Below are 14,623 nucleotides of genomic sequence, written 5' to 3' on the forward strand. Positions count from 1 at the left end.
AGATTCTGTGTCTCCCTCTCTCTCTGTCCCTCCCTTGCTTGTGCGCTCTCTCTGTCTGTCTGTCTCTCTCAAAAGTAAATAAATAAACATTAAAAAAGAAAAGGAATTATTCCTCTCAGTCCTGGAGCAGGATTAAGTACAGACTGGGTAGGTGACTAGAATGGACAGAACCAAGGACAATGAAAAATGTAAATGTTGGGAGGCACCAGATCAAGGGTTCCCTCTGCCTAGAAGGCTTTACTCTCTACTTCTACCTCTTTATCATCTTCACAACTCAACTCCAACATCACTTAATTGGGAAGCCCTTCTTACCCTCTCTAGCCATGTCAGATCTCCTTACCATATGTTCTCAGGCCATCCCACGCCTTTATTTCATCATAGGTATCACGGTTGTAATTTTATGTTTGTTTGTTTATTACTAAATATACAACTCTCATACAACTCATCTTGACCTTAAGTTCTATGAGAGCAGACACTGTGTCTTCATCTCCTCTTCTTCCTCCTCCTCTTTATAAACTTTCTCTTTATTAATTTGTTGGTTGGTTGGTTTATTTGTTTATTTAAAATTTATTTATTTTGAGAGGCGCCTGGGTGGCTTAGTCGGTTAAGCGTCCGACTTTCGCTTAGGTCATGATCTCGCGGTTCGTGGGTTCGNATTTATTTATTTTGAGAGATAGACAGTGGGGGAGGGGAAGAGAGTTAGAGTGGGGGAGGGGGAGAGAGAGGAGAGAGAGAATTCTGAACATTCTCTCTCGGTGTGCAGAGCCCAAGAAGGGGCTCAATCCCATGACAGTGAGATCACGACCTCAGCCATATTAAGAGTCAGATGCTTATAAAAAGGGCTTCTGTCGTGAGTAGCACCTGTAGGGCAGCTTGATTGCTCTTCATGCGGAATTGACATCAAGAGATTTCAGAAGCATAATTTTTGGTACCCTAGCAGCTGGTGATCATTGGCCCTGAAAGAAAAAAAGGATCAGACGCTTAACCAACTAAGCAACCAGGTGCCCCCTTTTTACAAACTCTAAAAATTGAAACCTAACATAACGAAAAGTGCACAAATCATAAGTGTTTAGCTTGATGAATTATCACAAAGTGAACACATCTGGGTCAGGAAATAGAACACTCCCAGGATTCCAAAAGCCCCCCTCAGTGTAACCATTGAACTTCAAACCTCATAATTAATTTTGCCTGCTTTTTGAACTCAGTATAAATGAAATCATACAGTTTGTGTTTTTTTGTGTGTTCCGCTTCTTTGATGCAACACTGAATCTGTGAAATTAATCTAGTTATTGCGTATAACTGTAGTCTATTTTTTTGCATTGTTATATGGTATTCCACTGTGTGAATATACTACAATGTGTTCATTATACAGTTGAAATCTTGACTAGTATAAATAATACCATAAAAACATTTTTGTATGTCATTTTTATTATAGAAAAACATACAAAATATTTAACTTTTTGACTATTTTTTAAGTGTACAATTCAGAGGCATTAAGTATACTCCCAATGTTGTGCAACTATCAACACTATCCATTTCCAGAACTTTTTCTGTATATGTGTACATGTCTTTTTTAAAAATGTTTATTTATTTATTTTTGAGAGCGAGAATGCGAGTTGGGGAAGGGCAGAGAGAGAAAGAGAGAGAGAATCTCAATCAGGCTCTGCGCTGTCAGCACAGAGCCTGATATAGGGCATGAACCCACAAACCATGACATCATGAACTGAGCTGAAATCAAGAGTTGGATGCTTAACCTAACTGAGCCACTCAGGCATCCCTGTACAAATCTTTTTGATGCATATATGTGCATATTTCTGATGGGCATATGCTTAGGAGATGCTGGGTCATAGCGAATGTTCAATTTTAGTAAATACTGCCAAACAGATTTCCCAAGTGGTTATATGAATTTACATGTCCACCAGCCCTGTATGAGAGTTCTCACAGCTCTATGCCCTTGCTTACACTTGGTATTATTAATCCATTAATTAGCCTCATAAGTGTTTAGTACAGTGTATCTTTGCCCATTTCTCTGGTAACTCGAACAGTTTAGTACCTTTTCTCATACTTAATTGCTTCTTTTCTTCAATGACTATTCAAGTCCTTTGTCCATTTTCTATTGGATTGCATATATATTTCTTATTGATGTACAAGTTTTTTATATATTCTAGTACAAGCTCTTTGTTGGTTAAATATTTTCCAAATATTGTTCCTCATTCTGTGACTTATGTTTTCACTCTCTTAATGGTGTCTATTGATTAACCAAAGTTTCCACTTTGTTATTTATTTATTTATTTTTACAAATAATTTATTGTCAAGTTGGTTTCCATATAACACCCAGTGCTCATCCCCACAAGTGCCCTCCTAAAAGTTTCCACTTTTAATATAGTTTTATTTACTAGTTGTTTCATTTACAATTAGTGCTTTTTGTGTCTTATTTAAGAAATATTTCTTTGCCTACTGAAAGTCATGAGGATATCCTTCTATGTCATCTTCTAGAAACTTAATTGTTTTACCTTTTACAATCTGAAATTTACATGTAGATAGATATCAATCTGGAATTAACTTTTGTATATGTTATTAGATAAAGGTCAAGATTCATTTTTTCCCCTATAGTTATATGCCCAGTAGATCCAGGATCATTAATTGAAAATGTCTTCTGATTCCCAGGGCACTGAGTGACACTTTTGTCCTAAATCAAGCATAGATTTGTTTCTGGACTCTGAATTGTAGTCAATGGTCTATTTGTCTCATTGTGCCAATATCATACAATCTTAATATGTAGCTTTCTGATAAATCTTTTTTTTTTAAGTAACCTCTGCATCAAATATGGGGCTCTTACTCATGACCCCATATGCTCTACTAACTGAGCCAGCAAACCATCCCTGTAGATTTATTTTTTTACATTTATTTTATAGAGAGAAGAGTTAAAGTGGGGGAGAGGGGCAAAAGGAGAGAGAGAATCTTAAGCAGGCTCCATGCTCAGCATGGAACCTGACACAGGGCTTGATTCCACAACCCTGGGATCATGACCTGAGCCAAAATCGAAAGTCTGACACTCAGCCAACTGAGACACGCAGGCTCCCCTGTAGATTTCTGATAAGTGTTAATATCTGGTATTGTTCTTCTTGCAGAGTGTTTTTGCGATTCTTATACTTTTGTATTTTCATACATATTTTCGAATCAAGTTGTTGATTTCTACCAAAAAATATGTTAGGATTACATTGAGTCTGGGGTGCCTGGGTGGCTCAGTCAGTTAAGCATCTGACTTCGGCTCAGGTTAGGATCTCATGGTTCGTGGGTTTGAGCCCCACGTTGGGCTCTGTGCTGACAGCTAGCTCAGAGCTTGGAGTCTGCTTCAGATTCTGTGTCTCCCTCTCTCTCTGACCCTCCCCTGCTCACACCATCTCTCTCTCTCTCTCAGAAATAAATAAAACTTAAAAAAATTTTTAAAAAGTATTACATTGACTCTATAGATCAATTTGGAGAGAATTAACATTTTTATAATATTCAGTCTTCCAGTCCATGAATATGGTATATCCCTCCAGTTATTTAGATCTTCCTTACTTACTTTTATTAATGTTTTACAGTTTGCTGTATAGAGATTTTATACTTCATTTATCAGATTTATTCTAAGTATTTGGTACATTTTGAGGTTATTGAAAATGGGCCTGTTTTTCAAATTTTCTTTTCTTTTCATAGCTTTATAGAAATACAATTGATTTTGGGGGACCGTGGGTGGCTCAGTTGGTTAAACATCTGACTTTTGATCTTGGCTCAGGTCATGATCTCACAGTTCAGGAGACTGAGCCCCATGTTGGGCTCCATGCTGCCAGCACATGCATGCTCTCTCTCCTCTTTCTGCCCCCCCCACCCCGCTTGTGCACACTCTCTCAAAAAAAATTTTTAATCTATATAAAAAAGAGAAATACAATTGATTTTTGTATATTGACCTTGCCTTCAATGGCTTTGATAAATTCAACTAGGTAAGCAAATCATTTATTTGTATTTCTTTTTTTTGGATTTTTTTTTTGGTCCATGACAGTTTTTGCTCACCATTTTAGTCCCAAAATCTAGCACAGTGACTACAAATTGGAGTTTCTTGATCCTTATTCATTTGAATTGAAACTTCATGATTTTTTCTATAAGAATACCACCAAGGGGTGCCTGGGTGGCTCAGTTGGTTAAGTGTTTGGCTCTTGATTTCAGCTCAGGTCATGATCTTATGATTCATGAGATGGAGCCCCATGTCTGGCTCTACATTGTCAGCTTGGAGCCTGCTTGGGATTCTCTCTCTCTCTCTCTCTCTCTCTGCCCCTCAACCCCCAAATAAATAAAATAAACTTTAACCAAAAAAAAAAAAAAAACCCAAAACAAAACATTACCAATACTACAGTTCCTTAACATTAAAAGTCAACCTTAGGAGTGCCCAGCTGGCTCATTTGAAGAGGATGCAACTCTTTTTTTTTTTAAAGTAGCTTTTAAAAAAATGTTTACTCACTTTTAAATGTTTACTTATTTATTTTAAGAGAGAGACAGAATGCACAAGCGGGAGAAGGGCAGAGAGGGAGAGAGAATTCCAAGCAGTCTCTGGGCTGAGAAGAGCCCAATGCAGGGCTCTATCCCATGAACTAAGAGATTATGACCTGAGCCGAAACTAAGAGTTGGACGTTCAACTAACTGAGCTATCCGGGTGCCTCAATGTTTATTCATTTATTTATTTAGAGAGAGACCATGCATGTGAGTGGGGGAGGGGCAGAGAGAGAGGGAGAAAGAGAAGATCTCAGGCAGGCTCCAAACTGACAGCACGGAACCCAACATGGGGCTGGAACCCACGAACTGTGAGATCATGACCTGAGCCAAAATCAGGAGTCTGATGCTTAACCAACTGAGCCACCCAGGGGCCCTCAGTATGCAACTCTCGATCTTGGGGTTATGAGTTTGAGTCTCAGGTTGGGTGTAGAGATTACTTAAATTAAATAAATAAATAAATAAACTTTTAAAAAGTAAGCTTTAACTTCTTTTTACTTTGCCTCAAATTTAGCAGTATCTATGAAGATATAAATTCTATATGCAAGCCATTTTAAATTTATTATGTATGTATGTATGTATTTGAAAGAGAGAGAGAGAGTGCACAAGCAGGGCAGGGGGCAGAGGGAGGGGGAGAGAGAGAGAGAGAGAGAGAATCTTAAGCAGGCTCCACACTCAGTGCATACCCCAATGTGGGGCTCGGTCCCACAACCCTGGGATCATGACCTGAGCTGAAATCAAGTCTGACACTTAACTGACTGAGCCACGCAGACGCTTCAGCAAGACAGTAAAAAATTTTTTTAATGTTTTTTTAATGTTTTATTATTTATTTATTTTTGAAAGAAAGTGAGAGAGACAGAGACAGAGGGAGGGGCAGAGAAAGAGGGAGCCACAGAAACCAAAGCACAAACTCACGAGCAGTGAGATCATGACCTGAGCTGAAGTTGGATGCCCAACTGTCACTCAGATGGCCCAGAAGCCATGTTTTCATCAAGTAAGCAAACACTTATCTATTAACATATGAAACTTCATGTTTGTTTTACATAAATCTCTAGAATTACTCCAGGTGTGCATATTACACTTTGGGATACATTGCTGTAAATGTTAGCTGTTTCATAAACATCTGTGTTAGCTGTTAATATTGCTGCTAGTGTTCATTTTATTTAAAGATTTTATTTTTATATAATCTCTACACCCAGTGTGGGACTCGAACTAACAACCCCCAGATCAAGTCGCATGGTACACAGACTGACCCAGCCAGGTGCCTCTATTAAGTGTTAATTTTTAAATTATTTTCTAAGTTGTCATATTCTGTTAGTCACACAGACCAAACCTACTGCCTTCTAGGAGGGGACTATACAAGGATGTGAATCCCAGGACACAGAGACATTGGGAGGCCACCTTAGAGGCTGCCTACCACATCTTAGGAACATAAATTGCTTGCTAACACAAAAATAATACCATCTGAACTTCAAATTTCATAGGCTACAGTTTTGTCTTCTCTCTCTCTTTAACCCTTTTATATTGTAAAAATGTTTATATTATACATAAGAAGGGCGTAAAACATAAATGTGCAGTTTACTAAGTTATGAAAAAGCTGATATCTGTGGAAAAACATCCACCCAAGTAAAGATCTGGAACAATGCCAACACCCCAAAAGACCCCTCTCCATTCTCCTGAATCACAGCGCCTTCCACACTTAATGATGACCACCATGCTGATTCTTACGGTTTTCAGTTTGCTTTTGTTTATAACGTACCACCTAAGAATGCACTCCTATTCACTATGGTTTAATTTGCCAGTTTAAAAACTTTTTTATAAATGGAATCATGCAGTATGTAGTACTTTTGTATTTATTTTCTTTGCCTCAATATCATTCTTAAAATTTATTTCTGTTATTGAATTAAGCAGTTTGTTCATTTTCAACTCTGTATAGTATGCCATTCTATAAACATACCAAAATGAATCCATTTTACTGTGGAAGAATATGTGGACTGTTTGTCTATTACAAATAAAGCTTCTGTGAGCATTCCTTTTAAAAAAATGTTTATTTATTTTGAGAGAGAAAGTGAGATAGCGAATGACTGTGAGCAGGAGGAGGGTCAGAGAGAGAGAGAAAATCCCAAGCTGGCTCTGCGCTGTCAGTAGACAGTTCACAACCATAAGATCACGACCTGATTGTAAATCAAGAGTTGGACCCTTAACCGAATGAGCCACCCAGGCACCCCCCCTTCTGTGAGCGTTCTTCCATACATCTCCTCATATATCTACACGTGCATTTCTTAGGATATATACTTAGGAATAGAATTAAATAGTCATTTTCAACTTTAGTAGATAATGCCAAACTGTTTTCAAAGGGGCTGTGCCAACTTACACTCTCATCTGCAGCGTGTGTGAATGTCCCTTGTCCTACATCCTCGCCAACATCTGGAAGTTTAGCTCTGTTAGTAAGTGTAAAATGTTGTTTCATTATGGTTTTACTTTTCATTTTTATGATTATTTGTGAGGTTTTACATGTTTACTAGCCAATTTGGATTTCCACTTTTGATCACTTAAATATTTTGTCCATGTTTGGTTGGAGTGTCTGTCTTTTTCTCATATTATAACTGTTGTTTATATATTATATATATGAGTCCTTTTTATGTGTACCATGTACCTTTTCTAATTCCATTCTGTTAATGGCGCCATTTGATGAGCAGGAACTCTTCGTTGTAATGAAGTCAAGTGTATCAGTCTTTTCCTTGTCAGTTGTGTTAGCCTGATTCCCCCTAAACCAGAGACTCATTGTATTATTAGGGAGTCCAGGGAGCAGGTGTGAGGGACAAGGGGAGTGATACAGGAAGGAAAGGAGAACTCAATAGGAGGATGTTTTATCAGATACCTGGCAGCCACTAAATGAAAGTGACTGTTGGATCTGGGGACTGTGTACTCAATAAACAAACCGCCTCTCGAAACCATCCTGAGAGAGGTGAGATAATGGCAGAAATGGATAAAAATTATTCATTGGCTCTTGTCTCCCACTGATCAGAATTCCACCCCATGGGGCATTATCTCCCTCACATTTACGGGTTGCATGTAGGAGTATACACCTTAAAAAACAGACAAATGAAACCCTTTACTGTCATTTTAGAGGGGTTTAGGGACTTAATAGTGATAATGCATGGATTGAATCCATCATCTTTAACATAAAATCATATTTTCTAATTTGGTTATTGCTAGCATATAGGAACTGGTGGTATCAAGGGACAGCCATTCCGCTTGTGGAACAGGGAGTGCCTAAGCTCAATTCTCATCTGAAGACTGTCAACACCTTTGTCTTCCCACTTACTTGGCACACAGCTTCCCATAAAGCTATAGCCCCAAGCAGAAGTTTGGCAATAATTGTGTTCAGGTTGCATGTACGGTTTGGAGTGTCCTTGGCTTCAAGCTGAAAACCTGGCCCAGCTCCTCCACTTCCTGTGAGGCACTTATCTTATATCTCCATACACAAGAGTGAAATCTCTGACTGCTACCCTTACCTCTAGACTTACTTCAAAGCCTAGGAAGGTCTGTTTCTTTTGCACATATTCATAGGGAATAGGTGTATCATGTCTTAAAGCCTAGGTCTCTTTTCCCTTTTCAGATTTTATCTGTTATTGCTATATGTCTGCTGCAGTTTTGTGTGTGTGTGTGTGTGTGTGTGTACCCATTTCACCATTTTCATTGGGGGTCTAGTAAGAGTTTCTTGAATTGGTGACAGACAATAGTTGTGACAGGATGTTAATTAGATTCTCCCTGTTGTCTTTGGAGTTTCAGCAAAGGCTTCAAAAGCAGAAAGCAACACAATAGATTCTAGGCACCCCCTTCCCCCACCATCCACCTCCAAAGGAAATGGGAAGAGATTGTGATCCAGTCTGCCCGCTTTACTAATGTTTTACAGTTTGTATACGAGAATGAGGATTGTGTTGGAAGTTACCTTTGGGCTCTGAATTTTCTCTTTGCCATTCTGGGGAGGGAGGAGGTTTGTTCCCTTTGCCCAAAGCCAAGTGACTTAGAGGCCTCCACTAGCGCCTTTCAGAATGTTTGGCATATATCTCCTGGAGTTTGGAAGTCCATAGGGACTGATATCCTAACTCCCACCTGAGGAAGTTCAAAAGCAAGGTGCTGGCTGACTGCTTCCCTGGGATGGCAAGTAAGGTGTGTGGGATAGAGAGTGAGCTGTACTGCCCTTGTTAGCTGGGCAAAGATGCATAAGTGGCCCTGTGGGCCAAGTGTCCCTACAAAGAAACCAACCTGGAATCATTTTATTTATTTATTTATTTATTTCTAGGAGAGAGAGAGAGAGAGAGAGACAGCGTGAGCAGGGGAGGGTCAGAGAGAGAGGGAGTCGCAGACTGAAACAGGCTCCAGGCTCTGAGCTGGCAGTCAGCACAGAGCCCGACGCGGGGCCCGAACCCACGAACCGCGAGATCATGACCTAAGCGAAAGTCGGACGTTTAATTGACTAAGCCACCCAGGCGCCCCTAACCTGGAATCATTTTAAAAGGATCCTTCCCAATCCAATTAAAAAACAGGCAGAAGACATGAACAGACATTTCTCCAAAGAAGACATCTAGATGTCCAACAGACTCATTACCAGGGAAATACAAATCAAAACTACAATAAGATGTCACCTCACACTAGACAGAATGGCTAAAATCAACTACACAAGAAAAAATAGGTGTTGGTGAGGATGTGGAGAAAAGGGAACTCTTTTGCACCATTGGTGGGAATGCAAACTGGTGCAGCCACTCTGGAAAACAGTATGGAAGTTCCTCAAAAAGTTAAAAATAGATCTACCCTATGATCCAGCAATTGCACTACTTGGTATTTGCCCAAAGAATACAAAAATACTAATCCAAAGGGATACGTGCCCCCAATGTTTATAGCAATATTATCTATAATATCCAAATTGTGGAAACAGCCCAAATGTCCATCAACTGATGAATGGATAAAGAAGATGTAGTGTATATATACAATGAAATATTAGTCATAAAAAAGAATGAAGTCTTGCCATTTGCAATAACATGGGTGGAGCTGGAGTATTATGCTAACCAAAGTAAGTCAGAGAAAGACAAATACCATGTGAAATTTAAGAAGTAAAACAAAGGAGCATGGGGAAAAATGAGAGAGAGGCAAACCAAGAAACAGACACTTAATTATAGATAGCAGACTGATGTTTATCAGAGAATAGGCAGGTGGGGTGATGGGGTAAATAGGTGATGGGGATTAAAGAGTACAGTTATTGTGATGAGCACCGACGGTTGTAAGTGTCGAATCACTAAATTGTACACCTGTAACTAATATTATACTGTATGGCAACTAACTGGAATTTAAATAAAAACTTCAAACAAACAAACAAATAAATGAAAGGATCTTTCCCATGATGTGTGCCCAGAGAGGAAAGGGACCCCGGGAGAGTGAGTTTTATGTGGGATGAATCTCTACAAGGCCAGGGACTATGGGGAAAAAGTAATAGGTGGTCAACCAGGAAAGAGGCATCACCGAGGTCCCAACAGGAGAGTCATAAAAAAGCCCACAAAGGTAACATACGAGAGAAAGATCCAATGTTTGTGAATCCTCTATGTCCATGAGGAACCAACTCCCAAAGATAACAGTATCCTGCACCACCCAGGAAAAATGGCCCTCTCCCGCTAATCCCTTCTTTTCCTGCACCAAATGCTGGAGGAGGGCGGTTCAGAGACAGCAGCTGGCCAGTGGGAGAGGAGCAATATATACCGAGGAGTAAAGGCAGGGATGTGGAGAAGCCGGGAACCCCTCCCTTCATCACAGAGAATTTCCCACCTGTACTGGCAAGAGCTGGGGAATGGGAAAAACATAGAGCTTTACTGAGGTTTAGAGTGGTACTTGTTACCCTGGACAAAACACTTCCACTACTGCAATAAGACTATTCTTGTGTCTGAAAAATACTTAAAAAGTGAAGGGATCTGCAAGAAGTTTCATGCAGGCCATGGAAAGAACTATGCATAAGGCACAGATGTGAAGGGGAAGCAGAAGAGTTACACCATGGAGGCCAAATTCCTTGGTAAAAATAGTTATTCAGTATTAGAGAAGGATTGAAGAGAACAGTTTGAAATAGAGTATAACTAACTCTGATTTCTTTTTTATTTGTATATTTTTTAAAGTTTATTGATTTATTCTGAGAAAAAGAGTGTGCGAGTGCAAGTAGGGAAGGGGGAGGGGCAGAGAAAGAATCCCAAGCTGTCAGCACAGAGCCTGACTTGGCCCACTGGATCCCATGAACCAAGAAAACATGACCTGAGCTGAAATCAAGCGTCTGAAGCCCAACCAACTGAGCCCCCAGGTGCCCCTAACTAATCCTGACTTAAAGTGTATCGACCCCAGCGGCACCTGGCTGGCTCAGTTGGTGAGGTGTGTGACTCTTGATCTTGGGATGTGAGTTTGAGCCCCCGTTAGGTGTAGAGACTGCTTAAACATAAAATCTTTAGGAGCACCTGGGGGGCTCAGTCATTTAAGCAGTCGAGTTCAGCTTATATCATGATCTCATAGTGAGTTCAGGTACCTGTCAGGCTCTGTGCTGACAGCTCAGAGCCTGGAGCCTGCTTTGGATTCTGTGTCTGTGTGTGTCTCTCTCTCCCCCTCCCCCACTCATGCTCTCTCTCTCTCTCTCTCTCTCTCCCCCTCTCTCTCTCTCTCAAAATAAATAAAAATAAAATCTTTATTATGTTTTTTAAGTTTATTTATTTTGAGAGAGACCACACATATGAATGGGGAGGGGCAGAGATATAGAGGGGGGGAGAGAGAGAGAGAGAGAGAGAGAGAATCCCAAGCAGGCTCAGCACCATCAGGGCAGTGCCTGATGCAGGGCTCGAACTCACAAACTGCAAGATCATGACTTGATCTGAAGTCAGATGCTTCACTAACTGAGCCACCTAAGTGCCCCTAAAATAAAATCTTATAATAATAATAATAATAAAATGTATTGACTCCAAGTGTCTGTGAATATCTTTTAACTTTTCTTCATGTTTATTTAGATTCCACCAAAAGCATGAGTAACTGAAATTCATATATAGGCTAATAAAAAGGCAGGACATACCTCTCTGGCAAATTTTTAATTATTTTTTCACTAAAATAATTTTATGGATTTTTAATTTTATATAAACTATATAAATGACCCAAAAGTCAGAAAATACAGAGGAGAAAAGAACAAAACAACCAAAATAAAAATCTTTGTAATGGTCACATTCGTCAAGGTCATACTGTGGTCACAAATTATCCTTCAAAGTCTCAGTGTTTTACATAACAAAGCTTCATTTCATGCTCATAGTGTATGTTCAGCTCAGGGTTGGGGATGGTACTCTGCTCTACACAGTCAGGGGCCCAGGCTGACATGCTATGACCATAGCATCTGTAACCTATGGCTTCCTCAGTTGCCACAGCAAGGGGGGAAAAAGCATGGAAATCTTATAACTATTTCTTGATCAAGCCTGGAAGTGCTTCCATTCACAGTCTACAGTGGATAAAAATAGTCACATGGCCCCCTTTCTCAAAGAGGGAAGGAATTGTCCTTTTCTTTGTGCCCCAAATGAGAGGAAACAGATTATCAATGAGCCCTGCTAAGGTCTCCCAGATCTCCTAATCGCACCAAGCTAGAGATGACTAAAATCATCTTCCCTGGACTATTTTATTTTTTTTAAGTAGGCTCCATGCCCAACATGGGGCTTGAATTCACAAGTCTGAGATTGAGAGTCATGTGCTCTACTGACTGAGCCAGCAAGGCACCCCTTCTCTGGACTATTTTCTATGGCAGCTTAACTTACAGTGACTGTCACCCTTCAATTGTTACCTAACCAGTTCAGTTCGCCCCATGCGTAGCAAGCCAGTCACTGAGACTTGCAGATTTGTGGCAGAGAAAGGAATTTATTCACAAGGCAGCCAAGCATGAAGACGGGAGAACAACTCTCATATCCCTTTCTCGAAAAAAAGGGCTCTTGAGTATTTATGGGATTTTAGAGAGAGCATGGGGGAACGTGATTGGAAGCCAGAGAGGGTGAGATAAAGGTCAGGGAATTGTTGATTTAGGCAGGCGCAGTCCATCATCACGCTTCTTCATATATCACATGCTCAAAGATGGAGTATTGACGTGATGGGGGGGGCAGATTTCAGGCTCCTTGACATCAAAATGTCACCTATGAAGATTTGTGCAGGCCCAGTAGGAAGGTCTTGACCCGTATGAACTGGATGGAAGTGGGCCTCTCAGTTCCTGGAAAACAATTTAAGCTTAAGTGTCTTGTGACTCAGAGACATTTCATACATAGAAGCAGTTATACATTCTTTTGCTATGTTACCTGGACTGCCTGCTGTTTAGAGGCAGTTACAAAGTTTATTGTTTTAAAAAACAGGCCTTAGGTTATAGTTTGAGCAGGAGATTTCCCCATTTTCAATCTGACAAGTCTTTTATGCTACTTAGCTGGTGTAATCAAATCTCTGAGTGGAGGTCTCTATTGCACAGCACACATTATGAAATATGTTCTAAATGTACAAAACCCTTATATATAACTCCTATATTCTGGTTAAGAGCCATTGCTTCCTTAGACTGCTTTACTGGCTTTTACTTTCATCAACAATACTGAGATTTCGTTTTCTTTTCACAAAGAAATTCCTCTAACAAAATCTCTTTACTGTTAAATTACACAGCTAAAAGAAAACAAAATTGAGTTGATGAGCATTTGGCAAAGTTCATTCATTAGCTGGATAACTCATTCCCTCACTCTGACTTCCCACCATACAGGTAATCCCAACTCATGTTTTGAGCAAAATTGGCTATCTATCTGTAAAAAGTAATTTAAAATTTTAACTTAATGGATTATGGGGGGGATTCGCAAATAAAATTCCAGATAAACTACATATGGAAAACAAAATCATTCAAGTGTTGAAAAATATATGGAATACATTAATAACCTTGACATAATGAAGACCTTAAGCCCTGAAACCCAAAAGTCAGGAATCAAAAATTCAAATGCCTACAGGGAGCAAGCAGGTAATGTTAAGGAGTGAACTAAGCTCTGTGCAAGAGAACTTAGTAAAAAATTTATTCTTACTGAGCTACGATATAACCAAATGCCATGAAATTGGATATATTTTAAATTTAATATTGTAATATATAAATTAGACGATGGAAATATTTTATGATTAAGATTTTGTTTGTTCTGCGTTTGCTTGTAAATCAGAAATCTTTCATACCAATTTCATGTTTTGTTTCTAGTTGATAGATGAAAACTGGTCAACTTTTTTTCCTGTTTTGACCATGGTTTTTCTTCTTTTATGTGTTGACTTTTTCTTCACTTTTGTATTAAGTGTGCAGGCTCTGAGACTGGGGACTACTACAGTCTGGCGTCCAGGAAAATTCTGATCATAGATTGGGGGATCTGAATTGCTCAAAAAACTCTCCAGGCTTCCTGTCATGATATGGACCCCCTTGGCAGTGAGTGACCTTCCCTGTGACCATATGTATTCTGGCTGATAGAACAATGTACTCTGATGTCTGCTTTGGGTTTGACTCTCGCCCCCAAGACCTATCCCTATTTCGCATTTCCTCGTCTCCAACTTCAATCGACAGAGATCAGACAAAATAGAAAGTAAAATGAGGCGGCTACTGTGGGGGCCGAGGCGTTGGTGGTCACTCTCTGTCATAACGTTCACCATATCTAACATTTTGGGGTTACTTATATCCCCATCACTTATAACCACTTACTGTCCCCACCTAAATTAGCAGGGTTGGAGCACAGGAAAAAGGCGAAGATGCTACCAGATACTACCCCATGCCTGGAGCAACCCCGAAACAGTCAGTTCAACTCGGGCTAAACCCCTCTTCCGTCCGGGACTAACAGCGCAGAGGCTACTGAGGTCACGTGGTCGCCGGGGGAGGGGAAGTGGGCGGCTCAGCCGTCGCCATCTTGCTGGTTCGGAGGCGGAGCGTGCGGGGCGCAGGTCGCGCGTCCGCTTCCCCTCCCCTCGCCCTGCCTCGCTCCGGCTTCTGCGCTCCTCCCCACTTCAGGCTCTTGTGGCCGCTCCCTGAGTGGAGGAGCAGGGAGCC

The 14,623-nt window shown here is 40.2% G+C and overlaps 1 long non-coding RNA gene and 1 other non-coding gene across 2 annotated transcripts; one reads left to right on the plus strand and one right to left on the minus strand.

Moving 5' to 3' along the window:
* The first annotated feature begins 834 nt into the window (after positions 1 to 834).
* LOC144232228 (U11 spliceosomal RNA) lies at positions 835 to 985 on the plus strand. Its single transcript, XR_013335340.1, has one exon. It is a non-coding gene; the product is annotated as a U11 spliceosomal RNA (small nuclear RNA).
* Positions 986 to 12,427: 11,442 nt separating this feature from the next.
* LOC144232082 (uncharacterized) lies at positions 12,428 to 14,545 on the minus strand. Its single transcript, XR_013335309.1, has 2 exons — positions 14,291 to 14,545; positions 12,428 to 12,790 (listed from the first exon to the last, which is right to left on the minus strand). It is a non-coding gene; the product is annotated as an uncharacterized LOC144232082 (long non-coding RNA).
* Positions 14,546 to 14,623: the final 78 nt, after the last annotated feature.

This window comes from Crocuta crocuta, unplaced genomic scaffold, assembly GCF_008692635.1.
Source record: "Crocuta crocuta isolate KB4526 unplaced genomic scaffold, BGI_CrCroc_1.0 scaffold44, whole genome shotgun sequence".
NCBI lineage: Eukaryota > Metazoa > Chordata > Mammalia > Carnivora > Hyaenidae > Crocuta > Crocuta crocuta.